General features: G+C 33.6%; 1 long non-coding RNA gene across 1 annotated transcript in view; it reads left to right on the forward strand.

Moving 5' to 3' along the window:
* Positions 1-429: 429 nt before the first annotated feature.
* The window catches only part of LOC116152081 (uncharacterized), a 101,808-nt gene continuing 85,035 nt past the window's right edge, over positions 430-17,202 (forward strand). The window contains exon 1 of the long non-coding RNA XR_004135655.2: positions 430-587. This is a non-coding gene — a long non-coding RNA (uncharacterized LOC116152081). The remainder of the gene's footprint in view (positions 588-17,202) is intronic.

Below are 17,202 nucleotides of genomic sequence, written 5' to 3' on the forward strand. Positions count from 1 at the left end.
CTAGGACATTAATGATTTCTATGGAAGTTGCCATATAGACAGTTGTGATTGGGGTGTCGTTTGGAGTAAATAAGAGGGATGATCTTCTTGAGACTAGAGGATTTAGTGAATGAAGAAAAGTAAAAATGTCAAAAGCATTAAAAATGTATGTTCCTCAAAATTTGGCCTATGACTAGCTTTGTCCTTTCCTTCATCATTACATCAAAGAAAAAAGATCTCCTCTCTCCTCGTATATAAATATCAGTATATGAAGAGTGCTGTTTTCATTCTGCACATTTCTGCATCCATCTTTATTACTTATTAAGGTAGCTGAGTTTCAATTGGTTACCTTATCACAAGGAAACGCTAGGATGCCCTCATGTGCGTGACAACATCTGTACTTTGTGAATGTCTTACAAATAATTAGTTCTTTCCTTTTCTTTTGTAACAGGCATCAATGTGATAGATCAGTTGCTGTGGGTTCCACGTGTTCTTGGCCATAATTGTGTCAAAGAGAGATCTTGAATGGAGAATCTACTAGTGACAATGGTACTTCTAAATACAGAAGGCATCCCAAATTACAGATAAGAAAACAAGACTCAAGATCTGTAAGTTATTGCTCTCAGGTCATAAAGCAATTGTTTGACAAAGTTAGAAATGACACTTGAAATATTTCTTTGATTGGTACTTTTGCCTTCAGTATATTACACTGCTTTTTCAACCTCAATTGACCAAATGTTCTCTTAGTTAATTAATCTCTTACCAATACCTATTTTTTTCATATATAAAATGAGAACATAATTCTTGAGTTTTGTTTTTGCATCTGTAAGGAATACTGTAATTAGTTTTATCTGTACTTCAAAGATAGATTATTTTAGTCTTTAAGGAATTTTCCAAGCCACATTGTACATTAGACTCTAGATTGAATTTCACAGAGCACTGTAGACTTCTTAATTTTATACTACAAGTAATGAAACCGGTCAAAGAGGAAAATAATTTATGCAAGTTAATAAGGAAGGGTAATATAGAATCTGTCAGTTTCATGGGCTCTATACTCCTGATTTGATCTAATCTTACAAGGAAAGTGTCAAAGACCTGACCAAGTTCAATGCATTTGAGTTTCACCCACACAGTAGTTAGTCAGAAAGAAGTAGAATCCAAGGATGCTTCAGTATAGTACCTTTCTACTTAAATTAATCATTTTCAGAAGGTAAGACTGAAAGTACAGTTAAGAAGCAAGAACGTCAAAAGGGAGAATTACTGCTGATCAAAATGGACTAGTAATTCTTTGTTCATTCTCCTAAAAATCATGCAGTACAGCAGGAGGAAGAAATTAAGGAGCATTTAGAAGGCCAGTGGCAGTGGTATATCATTGTAAAAGAGACCGAATGAGAGTGTATTAGGTGAACCATCGCACCAAGGAAAGAGATGCCAGTGTCTGCTGTCCTATTCTGGTCTTGTATTATTCATTGCAGGTACTTGATCACATAACATAGAAAGTTTCTTCTTGTAGGGAAAGAAAAATATTTGTAGAGAGACACAAAAAGTATTTTTGTGTGCAATTCTTTACGTATATGGAAAAATAGATCTCTGCTGCCCTAATCGGAAGGGGAACAATATTTTTGGCATTTGCTAAAATATTTAAATTTTTGTTAGCAGAGTTGACAACAGAGATACCTGATTTAATAGAAAAAGATTACTTTTGTCTTAACTCTTGAAAAATAAATATTCCTATAGACAGGTTAATTTCTATAGATATTTTAATTTTCCCAGTGCTTTCGCGTCTTTTAGCTCCTTCATCTGTTTGTTTATGAGTGTTTGTTAAGTGTCTGCTGTGTGCTGGACTCTGTTCTAGAGGCTGAGATGCATTAGTTAGTGAGACAGACCTTGCCCTTGCCCCCTGGAGACATATTCTCATGGTGGAAAGATAAACAATGAACAATTAAATGAACAAGATGTTGCTGAAGAGTGATAAAAGAACTCAAGTTAGATTGATAAAGAGAATGAGTTTCTAGGAGGGGCCAATTTAGATAGAGTGATCCTGGAGGACCACTGTGATACAGGGGGTCTAGTGTGAGAAGCAGCCCTGAGAAGGTTAGTATTCGTTTCTTTTAATAACTCTGAAAAGTATTTTGACCCTTTGTTAATGTACCTATTTTATAGAATAGGAAAGTGAGACAGAGAGAAAATAAATAATTATACAAGGGAGTGCAGTATATTAGTAGCATAGCCAAGACTAAACTCAGGCCTCCTCATTCTCAGGCTAACACCATTTTTGTTATCCAAGAAATAAAGGACAAATTCAGATTTATAGTATAGGTGGACTGGTAAAACAAATGCAGAATAAAAATGCTCACTCTTCTGGAGTGATATATATTTTTCTCATTCAGTATTATTGGATTTGTTTTCTGTTCTTTGTTTTAATGAAGCTTAGATCTGCTTGTAAATTATGAACCAGTGCTTTAGATTATTCATTTCTAGATCAAAAATCCTGCTAGTAAACTTAACCATTATGTATATTTAAAGGTACATATTTTACCAATAAAGAGAAGGATTTCAAAGTAGCTTTTTATTAGTTGAGACTGAGTCAGATATGTACACTTTTTTTCCAAAATCTGGAGTGTGTCTATATCCTCTAAGCTTCTAAATGTTGAAGCTGAAACTGCCAGATACTCAGTTTCCCAGCACTGCTTCTGGCTTATCTAAGCAAATTAGATTCCTTACCCAGCTTCTGAACTAGAAACTAGTAAACCAAGGAGCAGGGGTGAGAAGCCATTTTCATGGTAGGTGGCGTAGGGCCAGTACCACTCATGTTCCAGGTGTAATAAAAGAATAAGGGCTGTGCTCATGTTCAGTGCCCAGAGTCGGTCACAGGAGACAGCGTCTGGTACTCAGTGACCAGCAGGGCTCTCTTGGGTTGAGATTTGGGGTGTGACTTTGATTACTGCCATGGCTCTTGCCTGGCTTTTTGGGTTTGCCCAATTCTGAATAGGCTAATCAGACTCTCTAGCACGTCTTTGAGCAACTCAGTATACTATCAGTAAATGTCTTCTCTGGTTAAATATTTCAGAGGTGATTTCTGCTGCTAGCAACATTAAAATCATTTTTATATACAGTTCTGAAGAAGAATTTTATTTTTTATTTTATTTTTTACAGGTATCAGTTCTATTAGATATTTCAGGTTTTGGATAGGCAGAAGGAGATAGATCCATGAAGTTTAAAAAAAATCTCCCCAGATAATTCTAGCAAATTCTGCTCCAGTTGAAAACCTCTGGATTAAGACACCTTTCCATTGTTTTAAATGACATATAAGTTATTATTAATTCATTGAGTCCTGAGGCAGAAACCTGGAGGGGGAATATCAAAGAGACATTTGGTTGAATTTTGGCTTTTGTGGGCACAAGATCCTAGGCAGTATTGAAATGCCTTTTGAAAACACAGTCCAGGGAGCTGGGGACTCAGGAGAGATTTCACGTATATGCACAAAATTCATCTCAGTTATAAGTGGATGTTAAGTGTAAACAATAAAAGTAAAAGTAACAATAAAATAAAAGTAAACAATATTTGTTAAATGTTTAGAAACATGTTTATAACATATGTTGTTTTGTGAAAAATATATTGAATATAATGAGAGATGATTTCTTTAACAGTCCTTTCTAAATGAAAGCATCAGTTATCCTATTGGTTTTGATCTCTGTAATTAAGAGTCTCATGTTTAGAGGAATGATAAAGCCTTTTAATAAACAAAAACAGCAGAAACAACAAAAAAGCAGTGAAAATAAACAAAAAACCGAATAACTACTGTTTCAAAAAAAAAAAGGGGGGGAGAGAAAAAGAAAGAATTCACTAGCCAAATTCTGAATGGCGAAAAGCCCAAACTGCCAAACATATGAAATAAATGTGATAAGATAGTGTCAAAGTGTGAAAATGATGTTTCTTTAACAATTTTCTGCTTAGGAAAGGTGGTAGTTTTAGAGATGTGAAGTATGTTAGAGAAAAATTCATTTGGAGCCAAATAATTGAAAACTATAGTTTGAACTAAAAGCAAGAGTATGCCCCAAAGCTCACAAAAGGCCAGGGAAAGAAGTATTTTGGATGTGGATTTTATTTTTCACAGCTACCTAACCATGCCTAACTCATATTAGCAAATATACACTTGCCTTTTTCACAGCCGTAACATCAGAGACAACTTTTGACTCTCTGTCTGCTTACTCTGACTATAACACCACTTGGCATAGGATTTTACCTTAAGAAGCTAACAGATGATTAACCATCTGAACACCTTGATGGGCTGAGATACTAGCTTTGCTCTTAATGGGTGGTTCTTTTACTAATGTTGGAAAAATTACATTTTCACAAGATACTGCAGCATTGTCCTTCCTACCACGTTGCTATTTCTTGTTTATTTTTCTACCTTTCTGGTCTTGGATGATAATGATTTGCCATTCAGCATAATTAACTTTAAGATTCCAACCTACAGCACAGCTGTAAATGTAACCTGATTTAAAAAATTATAATATGCAATCACTTTGGTATTAAGAGGTTTAGTGAAAATGAACTCATAAAATGTTACAAATTTAAGTATACCATTGTTTCAGCAGAGTGGAAGTTCAAATAAAAGCAGAGGGCACTTGACAGATATTAAAGTTTAAATGTCATTAGTGTCCTCCTCTGACCCACAAGTTAAGGAGTAGGCTTGCATTCACTGGCTAATTTAGATTAACAAAGGTATATCTGGTAAGCAGCAGAACAATGTACAAAGCTGAGCATTGTTATATGAAATAAATTTGTGCTGATGGAGTTTAAATGCCTAAGTTTTGTGTTACTACTTCTATTCAAGTTTATAGAAGTATCCTGAGAAAATCTAAGTGATGGTCGCATCATTTTAATTCCTTCTTGGGGAACATCCTATAGACTTTTCTAAAATATCTATATCTGTATCAAGATCAATATAAAATCTGTATATCTATATCTGTATCTCTATCTATACAATTATATAGCTCTTTTGGCACTCTGAGAGCCTCAGTTTTCAGATTATGAGACTATTTACCTTTGGATTTATGCTTCAGGTTTAACTGAAGTTGAGGACAGTAGATGGTTAGTTCTGGTTCTTAGTTGGGAGTGTATTTCCACTTCACACCCAGGGGACATTTGACAATGTTTGAGTGTTACTATTAGATGAGTGCTACTGGCATCTAGTGGGTAAAAGCCAGGAATGCTACTAAGTATCCTACAATGCACATGACAGCCCCCACAACAATTTTCCAGCCCCAAATGTTGATAGTGACAAGGTTGAGGAACCCTTGATTAAAGATTTGTTAGGTGGTCTCAGCAATTTTTTTCTCTGTGCCTTTGACAGCAGCCAGTATATGAGACTTCAAGCTTGATATTTTGCTGCTCAACATCTCCTGTAGAACATTTCCCTCAAAAATCTTTTTTTTTTTTTGGTTTGAGGGAAATGTATCTTTTAGGTATCACATCATAATGTAATCTGAGAGAGGTTTAGTTAAGAATCTTTTAATCGCCTATTATGGTTGATTAACGACAATATTTTTTCTTTTTTATTGAAGTATAGTTGCTTTACAATATTGTCTTTGTTTCAGGTATACAGCATAACGATTCAGTATTTTGCAGATTATATTCCATTATATTGTTGATGGTTTCCTTTGCTATGCAAAAGCTTTTAAGTTTAATTAGATCCCATTTGTTTATTTTTGCTTTTACTTCTTTTGCCTTGGGAGACTGATCCAAGAAAATATTGTTACAATTTATGTCAAAGAGTATTCTGTCTATGTTCTCTTCTAGGAGTTTTATAGTTTCATGTCTTATATTTAGGTCTTTAAACCAGTTTGAGTTTATTTTTGTGTAGGATATGAGAAAGTATTCTAATTTCCTTGTTTTACTTGTGGCTGTCTAGTTTTCCCACCATCACTTTTGAAGAGACTGTCTTTTCTCCATTGTATATTCTTGCCTCTTCTGTTGTAGTTTGACTGTAGGTGCTTGGGTTTATTTCTGGGCTCTCTAACCTGCTCTACTGATGTGTGTGTCTGTTGTGTGCCAGTACCATACTGTTTTGTTTACTGTAGCTTTGTAGTACGGTCTGACATCTGGGAGGGTTATACCCCAGATTTAGCTTTATTCTTTTATCTCAGGATTTCTTTCACAGTTCAGGTTCTTTTGTGGTTTCATATAGATTTTAGAATTATTTATTCTAGTTCTGTGAAAAATGTCCTGGGTATTTTGATAGACATTGCATTAAATCTGTAGATTGCTTTGGGTGTTGTAGCCTTTTAAACTATATTAATTCTTCCAATCCAAGAGCAAATGATATCTTTCCATGTCTTTGAATTATTTTCAATTTCCTTCATCAGTGTTTTATAGTTTTCAGAATATTTTTTAACTCATTGGTTAAACTTATTCTTAGGTATTTTATTCTTTTTGATGTGATTTTTAAATGGGATTTTTTTTTTACTTTGTCTTTCTGATAGTTCATTTGTGTGTAGAAATGCAACAGGTTTCTGTATATTAACGTTGTAGCCTGAAATCTTGCTGAATTCATTTGTTATTTCTAATAGTGTTTGGATGGAGTCTTTAGGGTTCTCTATATATAATATGTCATCTGTAAATAGTGACAGTTTTACCTCTTCACTTCCTACTTGGATACTTTTTATTTCTTTTCCTTGCCTGATTGTTGTGGCTAGAGCTTCCAATATTATTTTAAATAGAACCTGCAAGGGTGGGCATCCTTGTGAGTTTCTGAACTTAGTGAGAAGGTTTAAAGCTTTTCCCCACTGAATATTGTATTGACTGTGGATTTATAGTAAATGACTTATTATGTTGAGACATGTTCCCCTACATATACTTTAATAGGAGTTTTTATTATGAATGGATGTTGAATTTTGTCAAATGCTTTTTCTGCATCTGTTGAGATAATCATATGGTTTTTGTCTTTCCTTTTGTTGATATGGTGTATCACATTTATTGATTTGTGTATGTTGAATCATGCTTGTGATACTGGAATAAAACCAGCTTGGTCATGGTGTATAATCCTTTTTATGTATTGTTGGATTTGGTTTGCTAATATTTTGTTGAGGATTTTTGCATCTATATTCATCAAAGAGATTGACATGTAATTTTCTTTTTTTGTAGTATCTTTGTCTAGTTTTGGTATCCCAGTAATGGTAGCCTCATAGAATGAATTTGGGAGTGTTTCAACTTCTTCACTTTTTTTTTTTTTTTGGAATAGTTTGAGTATTATAGGTATTAGTTCTTCTTTATATGTTTGGTAGAATTCCCCAGCAATGCCATCTGGTCCTGGACTTTTGTTTGCAGGGAGTTATTTTTTATTACAAATTCAGTTTCACTTCTAATGATTGGTCTATTCAGATTGTTTTTTTCCCCCTTGACTCAGTCTTGTTAAGCAGTTTGTTTCTAAAGATTTGTCTACAGTTTTCTAGATTTTCCAATTTGTTGGCATATACCTGTCCATGCTATTCTCTTACGACTTTTTGTTTTTCTGCAGTATTGGTTGTAATTTCCCCTCTTTCATTTCTTATTTTGTTTATTTCAGTCCTCTCTTTTTTTCTTCTTTGTGAGCCTGGCTAAAGGTTTATGAACTTTATCTTTTCAAAAAACCAGTTCTTGGTTTCATCAATCTTTTTTATTGTCTGTTATGATCTTTATTTTATTTATTTCCTCTCTGATCTTTGTTATTCCTTTCCTTCTGCTGACTTTGTGTTTTGTTTGTTCTTTTTTTTTTCCAAATTCTTTTAGGTGGTAGGTTAGGTTGTTTATCTGAGATTTTTCTTGTTTCTTGAAGAAGGCCTGTATGGCTATGAACTTCCACTTAGAATTGCTCTTGCTGCATCCCATAGATTTTGGAAAGTTATATTTTCATTTTCATTTGTCTCAAGGTATTTTCTGATTCTTCTTTCATTTCATTTTTAACCCCTTGGTTTTTTAGTAGTGTGTTGTTTAATCTCCACATGTTTGATCTTTTCCCATTTTTATTTCTGTAGTTGTTTTGTGGTTTTATACTTTGATGGTAGGAAAATATGCTTGATATAATTTCTATCCTCTTAAACTTACTAAGACTTGGTTTGTGACCTAGTATGTGGTTTATCCTGGAGAACATTCCATGTGCCCTTAAAAATTGATTTCTTATTTTAAAAATCACTTTGGAAGATAATTGATAGCTTAAAGCAAAACTAATAATGATGTATTGTGAGGTTTATAACATAGATAGAAACAAATATATGACAATAACGCAAAGGCCAAATAGGAGATGATTGAAGCATATGCTTTAAAGATTTTATACTCTATGCGAAGTGGTGTAATACTACTTAAAGGCAAATTTGATAGTTGAAGATGTATTTCATTAATCATAATGGAACTCCTAAAAAAGAGGTATAGCTGATAAGCCAAAAAAATGGAATCATAAAAAATACAAAAGTAATTTTAAAAGGATATGGGACAGGAGGAGAAGAGAGTTCAAGGAAAAGGTGATAATATGAATACAATTAGCTATTTGGTAGATTTAAAATAAAGATTATAACTAATACATTAAATATAAGTAGTATAAGTACCTTAGTTAAAATTAAAAAATATTCAGATGAGTTAAAAAAAGCAACACCCAACTATATGCTGCCTATAATCATACAAAAACAGAAATAGTTTAAATAAAAAGTATTAAAAAGTGATACCATACTAACACTAATCAAAAAGCAAACTGGGGTGAATTGAAGACAAATATGTAAATAAATATTTGAATGTGAATGTTCACAGTAGCACTCTTTATACCTTCCTCCAGAATTTTAGTTTTTAAACATTTACCAACATACCCCTGTTCTCAACAGATGCAGTACAGCATTTGACCAAACTCAACATTGATTCATGGTTAAAAATTCTTAGCAAACTAAGAATAGAAGGGAGAGTCTTTATCTTGATAAAAGACATTTACATAAAAACTTTCAGATAACATTGTGCTTATTGATAAAAGATTAAGTCTTTCCACTTAACATTGGCAGTAAAGCAGTGGTATTGCTCTCACAATCCCTATTCAACATACTAGGATACATTCTAGCCAGTGCAATAGGGTTAAACCTATACAAAAACCTACAAGCTGGATAGAAGCAATAAAACTGTTTTAATCCACAGACAACAGGTTGCCTACATAGAAATTTTTTAAAAACCTACAAAAAATTATTAAAGCTTTTTAGTGAATTTAACAAAGTTGCTTGTTACTAAGTCAAGATAAAAAGAATCAATTCTATTTCTGTATGCTAGTAATAAACAATTGGAAATTTAAATTAAATGCACTATTTATAATTGCACCAACTTATATGCTCATATATAAACCTAATAAAATATGTGTAAGACCTGTCTACTGAAAACTACAAAACAGAAATGAAAGAAATCAAGGAATACACAAATAAATGAAGAGATATGTGTTTATGGATTGGAAGTCTCAATGTTGTTTAGATATCACCTCTCTCCAAAATAATGTATAGATTCAAAGTAGTTCCAAAAAAATACAAGTAAGATTTTGTAGACATTGCCATGTTGATTCTAAAATTTGTTTAGAAAGACAAAGTAATTAGTAAAGTAAAAACAAAAACAAAAATGAGTTGTAGAACTTATACTAACTAATTTAAAACTTACTATGAAACTGTACTAATCTAGTCAGTGCAGTAGTAATAAAATGATAGACATGTAGATCAATGAAACAGAATATAGAATCCAGAAATAAATCTACATAAGTATAGTTAATTGATTTTTGACTAAGATGTAAAGCCAAATCAATGTAGAAAGGATTGTGATTTCAACAAATGATGTTGGAAAAGTTGGACCTCTACATACAAAAAACCTGAAAAGAACATTTATACATACCAAAAATTAATTCAAAATGGATCATAGATGTAAATATAATATACACAACTAGAAAACTTCAAGAAGAAAACATAGGAAAGATCTTGCCTAAGGTAAAGACTTCTTAGATAAAACAAACAAAAAAACTCCATGATCCATTAAAAAATTGCTAAGTTAAACTTTATCAAAATGAAAAACATAAGCTTTTAAAAAAATAACTGTTAAAACAATGAAAAGATGAGTTATAGACAATGTGAAAATATTTGCAAATATTTTCATCTGGTGTAGGATTTGTATCCAGAATATATGAAGAACTCTCAAAACTCAGTAAGAAAAATCCACTCCAGTTAAAATATGTTTAAACAATTTGAACAGACATATCACCAAAGAAAATAAACAGATGGAATATAAGCATGTGAAAAATACTTAACATCATTAATCAGCAAAATGCAAGTTAAACTCACACCTCATAGAATGGAAAAATAAATAAAAAATAAAAAGGGATGATACCAAGCACAAGGATGTGGAGCAAATGGTAACTGCTTCCATTGGTGGTGAGAATACAAATGGTACAACCACTTTACAAAAGTATATCATTGAAAATTCCTGTACCCTTATCACATCCTACCAATCATATGGTGAAAACATATGTTCACACAAATATCTATATGTAAATATGTATAAAATTCTATTTCTTATCCACATGAGCATGCACACATACCTAATCCAACATTATTCTAAAGGGTTAAACATGAAAGAATAGACTTCTGCATTCAATCATGTTGGAGTAGTAAGTATTGGCCTTAACCTTTCCCTGTAAGCAACTAGAAAATGGGAATAATATGTGAAGCAACTATACTCAGACATTGGAAAATGACAGTAAAAGACTACTATCCCTGAGAAAAATAAAACAAAGTTAGTGAGCCCTAATAGGACCTAGGATTTCTGCCCAGTGGCAGTTTTCAGACTACAGGCATGGCCAGAAAACCCAGACAGGCTCTGCTGGCCATGCTGAATTGAGAAGCTGGAAATTTGAGTCCAGGGAAGCTGAGACAACTAGAAATTTCAGCAAATAGTTCTGAGATAGAGGAAATTGTATAGAAAAAGCTCCATCTGTGTTCTTCAGTATTTAATAAGGATTAGGCTACAAATGAAGAGAGCAAAAGTCCATAAGGCTACACAAAAAATGACTAATGTTCATTTTCAAGTAAACAATATTAGTCTTTAGTACCCACCCACTTCTCCATGTACCATTTGCCCCAATCTTGGAGGCCAGGTCCCCAAGCATACTCTATACATGCTAAAAACCATTGTCATCTCAAGCTATGTCCCCATCCCAATGAAATCAAACCTCCTTTTCTCTAAGGGCTCTGACAACACCGACTGCCCACAGGGGGGAAAAATGCTTCTAAACAAACCTATTTGAATAAAAAAAAATGCTCAATAAGCATTATAAACAGTAATGAAGATGGGGTAGTATTGGTGAAGAGATAGACCTATTAATCAATGGAACCACATAAGGAGTAAAGAAATAGACCTACATGAATATGGCCATTTAATTATTGACAAAGGTGTAAAGAAATTAAACATAAAGATTGGTCTTGTTAGTAAATACTGTTGGAAAAATTGGTCATCCATTTGCAGACATACAGACACATTCCTTACACAGAAATTAATACAAAATGAATCATATATTTAAATGTAAGATATAAATCTATAAGCTTTTAATAAAAAAACATAGAAGACAGTCTTTATTACCTGGGGTCAGGCCAAGAGATTTTAGATATGGCTCCAAAAGCATAATCCATAAGAGAAAAACAACTGAAAAATTGGACTGTATCTGAATTAAAAACTTTTCTTTGCCAAACTGTCAAGAGAAGGAAAAGACAAGCTACAGTCTGGGAGAAAATATTTGTAAGTTATGCATCTGACAAATAATTTATATCCAGAAAATATAAAGAATTCTGGAACTCAACAATAAGAAAACAAACAACCCAATTAAAAACAGGCAAAAACTTGAACAAACACTTTGCCAAAGAGGATGTAAGTATGGAAAATAAATACATAAAATACCTTCAACATTATTGTGTAATAGGAAAATTCAAATTAAAATCACAATGGGATGCCACTACGCACCTACTAAAGTAGCTAAAAGTTAAAAAACAATGACAGTATCAAGTGTGGTGATAATGCAGAGCAACTAACTCTCATACATTGCTGGTGAGAATGCAAGATGGTACAACTGCTCTGGAAAACAGATAGGCAGTTTCTAATGAAGTGAAACATACACCTACCATGAGTCAGTAATATCCGTCTCAGGTATTTTCCATAGAGCAAGGAAAACTGACATTCACATAAAAGCCTATACACAAATGTTGATATGACTTTATGCTGGGGGTGGGGGACAGTAGCAGTCACTGGGTGAGACAGGGCAGGAAGTGGCCAAGACTTGTCTCAGGAAGGAGGGGACATCTCAGGGAGGTAGGACCAAGAGTGAATCAAGGCTCCATGCCCCTAGCACAGGCTCCATTGTACTTTTCTTACAACATACAAAGTCAAAGATAAAAGTATTGAAATTTTTTAAAAAAGAATTTAATATGGAAGTCTCTTTCTCCTTTCCATTGGCTAGGAGGTGAGGAAAACCTGAGCAAGTACCTTGATTCAAAAACAAGGACCCCTAGATTGAAGATGGTAAAACTCTCCTATTATTAGAGGGTCTCTCCTCTGTGGATGTTATGTGAAAGAGAAGTAAATTTGTTGTTTCAGTCTTATTAAATATTCTGTGATAACAGCTCAACTTATTCTTAAATAATGCAATTTTTTTCCTGGCTTATCTTGATAAAACTCAGTCCCAATAAGAGTATGCTAGATGTCCTGGAAAGTTTGACAAGAGAAAAAGAGGGAGATATCTCTTAAGTTGAAAGTATTCACAGAGACTTGGGGAGAGAAATAATTGGTATCTAACTCTAAAATTAGCACATTTTTGTGGCAGATCGCTGCAGGCAAGACACTAGGTGATGAGAAGGGCATTGAAACAGCAGAAATGGGACTAGTGAAGGAACAATAAAGGCTGAGACAGAGAATGTTGTTGTGGTAGTTGGTGTTGACTGATGACTATGGGCATTCCCACCATCTTGGAGGGAAGCACAATAGAATGAATGGAGCTGACTTCCCCCCATTTTACTGGGAGGGGGGAATATAATTTATTGACTGAAAGAAAATAATGAAGGTGATTTTTATTCACATACCTTAGCTTATGGCCTTTGATTTATACCCACTATAGATATAAAATTTTCTTCCTCCTTTTTATTCTTAAAAATATTATTCAAAACAAGTCTTGGAAAAATACATAAGACATCTCTTCATGTTTTGGGAAACTTTGTTGCAGTTAGTTTTATTATCTTGCTTTTTATGTTTTATTTTAAGGACTTATTTGGCTCTGCTGACACATATAATTGAGGAATTATATTCAGAATATACTTTAAATAGAAATGAAAATATTATAACCTATTAGCATACTGTTTTACATGCCTTTTCTTCTCTAGTTCATTGACTGTTGAGTAAAATTGTGTGCATATGTTCATTCAACAGACATTTAAGGATTATCAACTATGTTCCTGCTAGACTTTGATAAAGATTTTCTAGTTTTTGTCTCTTCTAGGGAAAAAGAAAAGAATGGGAACTTGTTTGATATTTTGCCTGAAGACACAATTATCTATGATTAATATTTGATAAAATTCTAACATGAATTTTGGGGAGCCAATTAAGTTATCAGGAACTACCTGTTTATTTTCAGTGATATGTGAGAGTTTCTGGGAAAGAGTGGATGCCTACTCTCAAAGTTCGATCTATCACTCACCTTTGACACAGAGGACAGTGATGTATTGTTAAATATTCCAGAAACGTGAGTTGGAATTCTGAGACAAAATTAAGTTAGTTTGAAATGTAATTATCTCTGTCAGCACACACAGCATACTGTATTGGATAGCAGCTCATCAGAAACTGTTCTTGTGAAATGTATGGTCCCTCGGGGCTCTTCTTGTCCTTTTATTTTTATATTTACATACTTTTCATGGCAGTGTCATTAATAGATATGGATTTGATTATCGTATCTCTGGCACTATTATTCAGATTCACTAACTGGTTCTTGTAGAATCAAGTCGTATGACTTTCCAACTCCCTTTCTTCTTTATTAAGACTTAGAATTGAATGATAAGGACAGTTCCTTCAGAAAAAATGTTCATAAGGAAGCATTCCTACTGACTTATCTAAGTTATTTTATAGATTTTTTTTCCTACTTTGAACTTTTCTTCAGCTAGATTGCATGACTTCAACTGAAGAATTATATTAGAGGCTACTATGCTGCCCTCATTGGCAGTATTCTTGTCTTTGTGTGGCCTAGGAATTTCACAAAGGTTTTTTTCCATTGTATTATTAATTGAAGTTGAATATTATGATTTCTTTACTCTGAAATTCTATAATTTTTGAACCAAATGGAGAGATATGTAAATCCAGTGGGACCATCCAATTCTATCACATTATAATAGAGTCACTAATAGAAATGTCCCTATAGCAAATTTTATCATTCTCAAGGTTTGAAGTGATTACAGATGTGTGAAGGGAAATATAATGTGTTTTTGAAAATAATCTCAGTAAAATTCTGTGGTGGTTCTATTTAGTGTGTAGGACAAATTTCAACTCTTAAGAATGATCTTCAAGTCTCCAACCTCCCTTGTCAGCTTTCTCTCTCAATTTTTTTGTTGGTTTGTTTGTTTGTATGGTGCATGAGTCTTTTGCATCTGTCAAGGTGGTTATTAGATTATCTCCAAATACAGGAGAACCAGAGGTTGCCTGATTCTAAATTATACATTAACCTTATTTTTCCCCCTAAAATGTGATGTTAAATGAATGCCTCTCTTTTAGTTTTATTTGAGGCCATAAAGGCTGTATGTACAAGAGAATCATATATCTCTTCATCCTCATGTGAGGTGTTTCCTTATCTCTGTAGCACATACTAAGACACAGTAAAGTCAGTTCTAATACTGTTCAATCACCTATAGCTAAACTTTACTAGAAGATTGACGTAAGGAGAAATTTCTTTGAAGAGGTTTTTTTTTTTTTTTTTTTTTTTTTATGAATGTATAGTCATTTACAATGTGCCAATATCTGGTTTATAGCACAATGTCCCAGTCATACATATACAGTATACATATATTTGTTTTCATATTCTTTTTCATTAAAAGTTACTACAGGGTACTGAATATAATTCCCTGTGCTATACAGAATATTTTTTTATCTATTTTTATATATAGTGGCTAACATTTGCAAATCTCAAACTTCCAAATTTATCCCTTCCCACCCCCTTTCCCTCAGTAACCATAAGATTGTTTATTATGTCTGTAAGCCTGTTTCTGTTTTGTAGATGAATTCATTAGTGTACTCATTTTTTCTTTTTTTAGATTCCACATATGAGTGATATCACATGGTATTTTTTTTTTTTGCTCTTTCTGGATTACTTCACTTAGAATTATGATCTCTAGGTCCATCCAAATGGCATTATTTTATTCTTTTTTATGGCCAAATAGTATTCCATTGTGTAAATATACCACATATTCTTTATCCAGTCATCTGTCGATGGGCATTTAGGTTGTTTCCATATGTTGGCTATTGTATATAGTGATGCTATGAATATTGGAGTGCATGTATCTTTTTAAATTAGAGTTCCCTCTGGTTATATGCCCAGGGGTGGGATTGCTGGATCATATGGTAAGTCTATATTTAGTCTTTTGAAGAATCTCCATACTGTTTTCCATAATGGCTGCACCAAACTACATTCCCACCAACAGTGTAGGAGGGTTCCTTTTTCTCCACAGCCTCTCCAGCATTTATCGCTTGTGAACTTTTGAATGATGGCCATTCTGACCTGTGTGAGGTGATACCTCATTGTAGTTTTGATTTCCATTTCTCTGATAATTAGCAATATTGAGCATTTTTTTCATGTGCCTATTGGGCATTTGCATGTCTTCATTGGAGAATTGCTTGTTTAGATCTTCTGCCCATTTTTAGATTGGGTTGTTTGTTTTTTTTGTCCTTAAGTTGTATGAGCTGTTTATATATTCTGGAAATCAAACCTTTGTGAGTCATATCATTTGCAAATATTTTCTCCAATTCCATAGGTTGTCATTTTGTTTTGCTTATGGTTTCCTTTGCTATGTGAAAGCTTATAAGTTTAATTAGGCCCCATTTGTTAATTTCTGCTTTTATTTCTATTGCCTGGGTAGACTGCCTTAAGGAGGACATCGCTAAGATTTATGTCAGAGAATGTTTTGCCTATGTTTTTCTTTGAAGAGATTTTTAAAATTGTTTTGATCTCCATCCCTTTCATGGAGGACATGAAAATGGGTATTTCTCGCATCAGATTAAATGAAGGGACCTTCAAAAGGACAGCTCAGAGAGTTTAACATGCTTTCTTTCGCTTTGTGGGGATCTTGTGACTAATTTCTCTCTCATACCTAAAAAGGACAGAGGATCTGGTGGAAGCTGCCTTTTCCTGCTGATTTAACAAAGGGAAGTAATAGTGTTTGCATGAGCTTCAGAGTTTGAAGGGAAAAAGGGTGTCTTTTGGTGACTAGGTATGAAACCCATGAAAAGTATTCATTCTTATGTTTCCTTGTGAGAAATTCCACTCAAGGGGACTGTAAAGAAGTGTTCAACTATTTCAGCAGAGGCACGGGGTTGCTAAGGGAGTTGTAAGTGGCCAGTCAGGGCCAGCACTATGGGAGCTACAATTGGAGAGCTCAGGTAGAAGCATCTCTGTTGAATCCACAAAATTCCCCAATGAAAGACAAAAGAGCGATGCATCAATAGCCACCCAGAGTTTGCCAATGCTGTATTATAATGCTGCCACCTTTACAAGACAGAGTTTTCCGTTTCTAATTTCTCTTCCTAATTCTAGGCTTCCAAGGCCTTGGAAGTAGTCTAAATTGAATAGTAGTTTGGAGTTATAAAGTATACTGGACTGGCCTGCAGTTATGGGATGATTAGGATGAACTGGGCATTTCAATTAATCTACAAGTGACTAGAAAAATCTGTGGGACCTGTCTGAGATTTCATCCCAGAAACAGTGAAAACTGGATTCCTATAGTGAGAAAAAATAAACTTGCTTCTTTCAGTGAAGTCTGGTCCATCCAATTAATGAGTTGCATTCCTTGTAGTTCTTTTCCCATTACCTATGCCTGCACAGATTAAAATTCAGTTTCCAAAATGAACTTCCAACTTCCAAACTGAAGGCTTTGCTGACTTTTTATGATAAATCTTTTCTCAAGGTACTTTGAGCTTTTGTCACATTGACCTATT

The sequence above is a fragment of the Camelus dromedarius genome, chromosome 3 (assembly GCF_036321535.1).
Source record: "Camelus dromedarius isolate mCamDro1 chromosome 3, mCamDro1.pat, whole genome shotgun sequence".
Taxonomy (NCBI): domain Eukaryota; kingdom Metazoa; phylum Chordata; class Mammalia; order Artiodactyla; family Camelidae; genus Camelus; species Camelus dromedarius.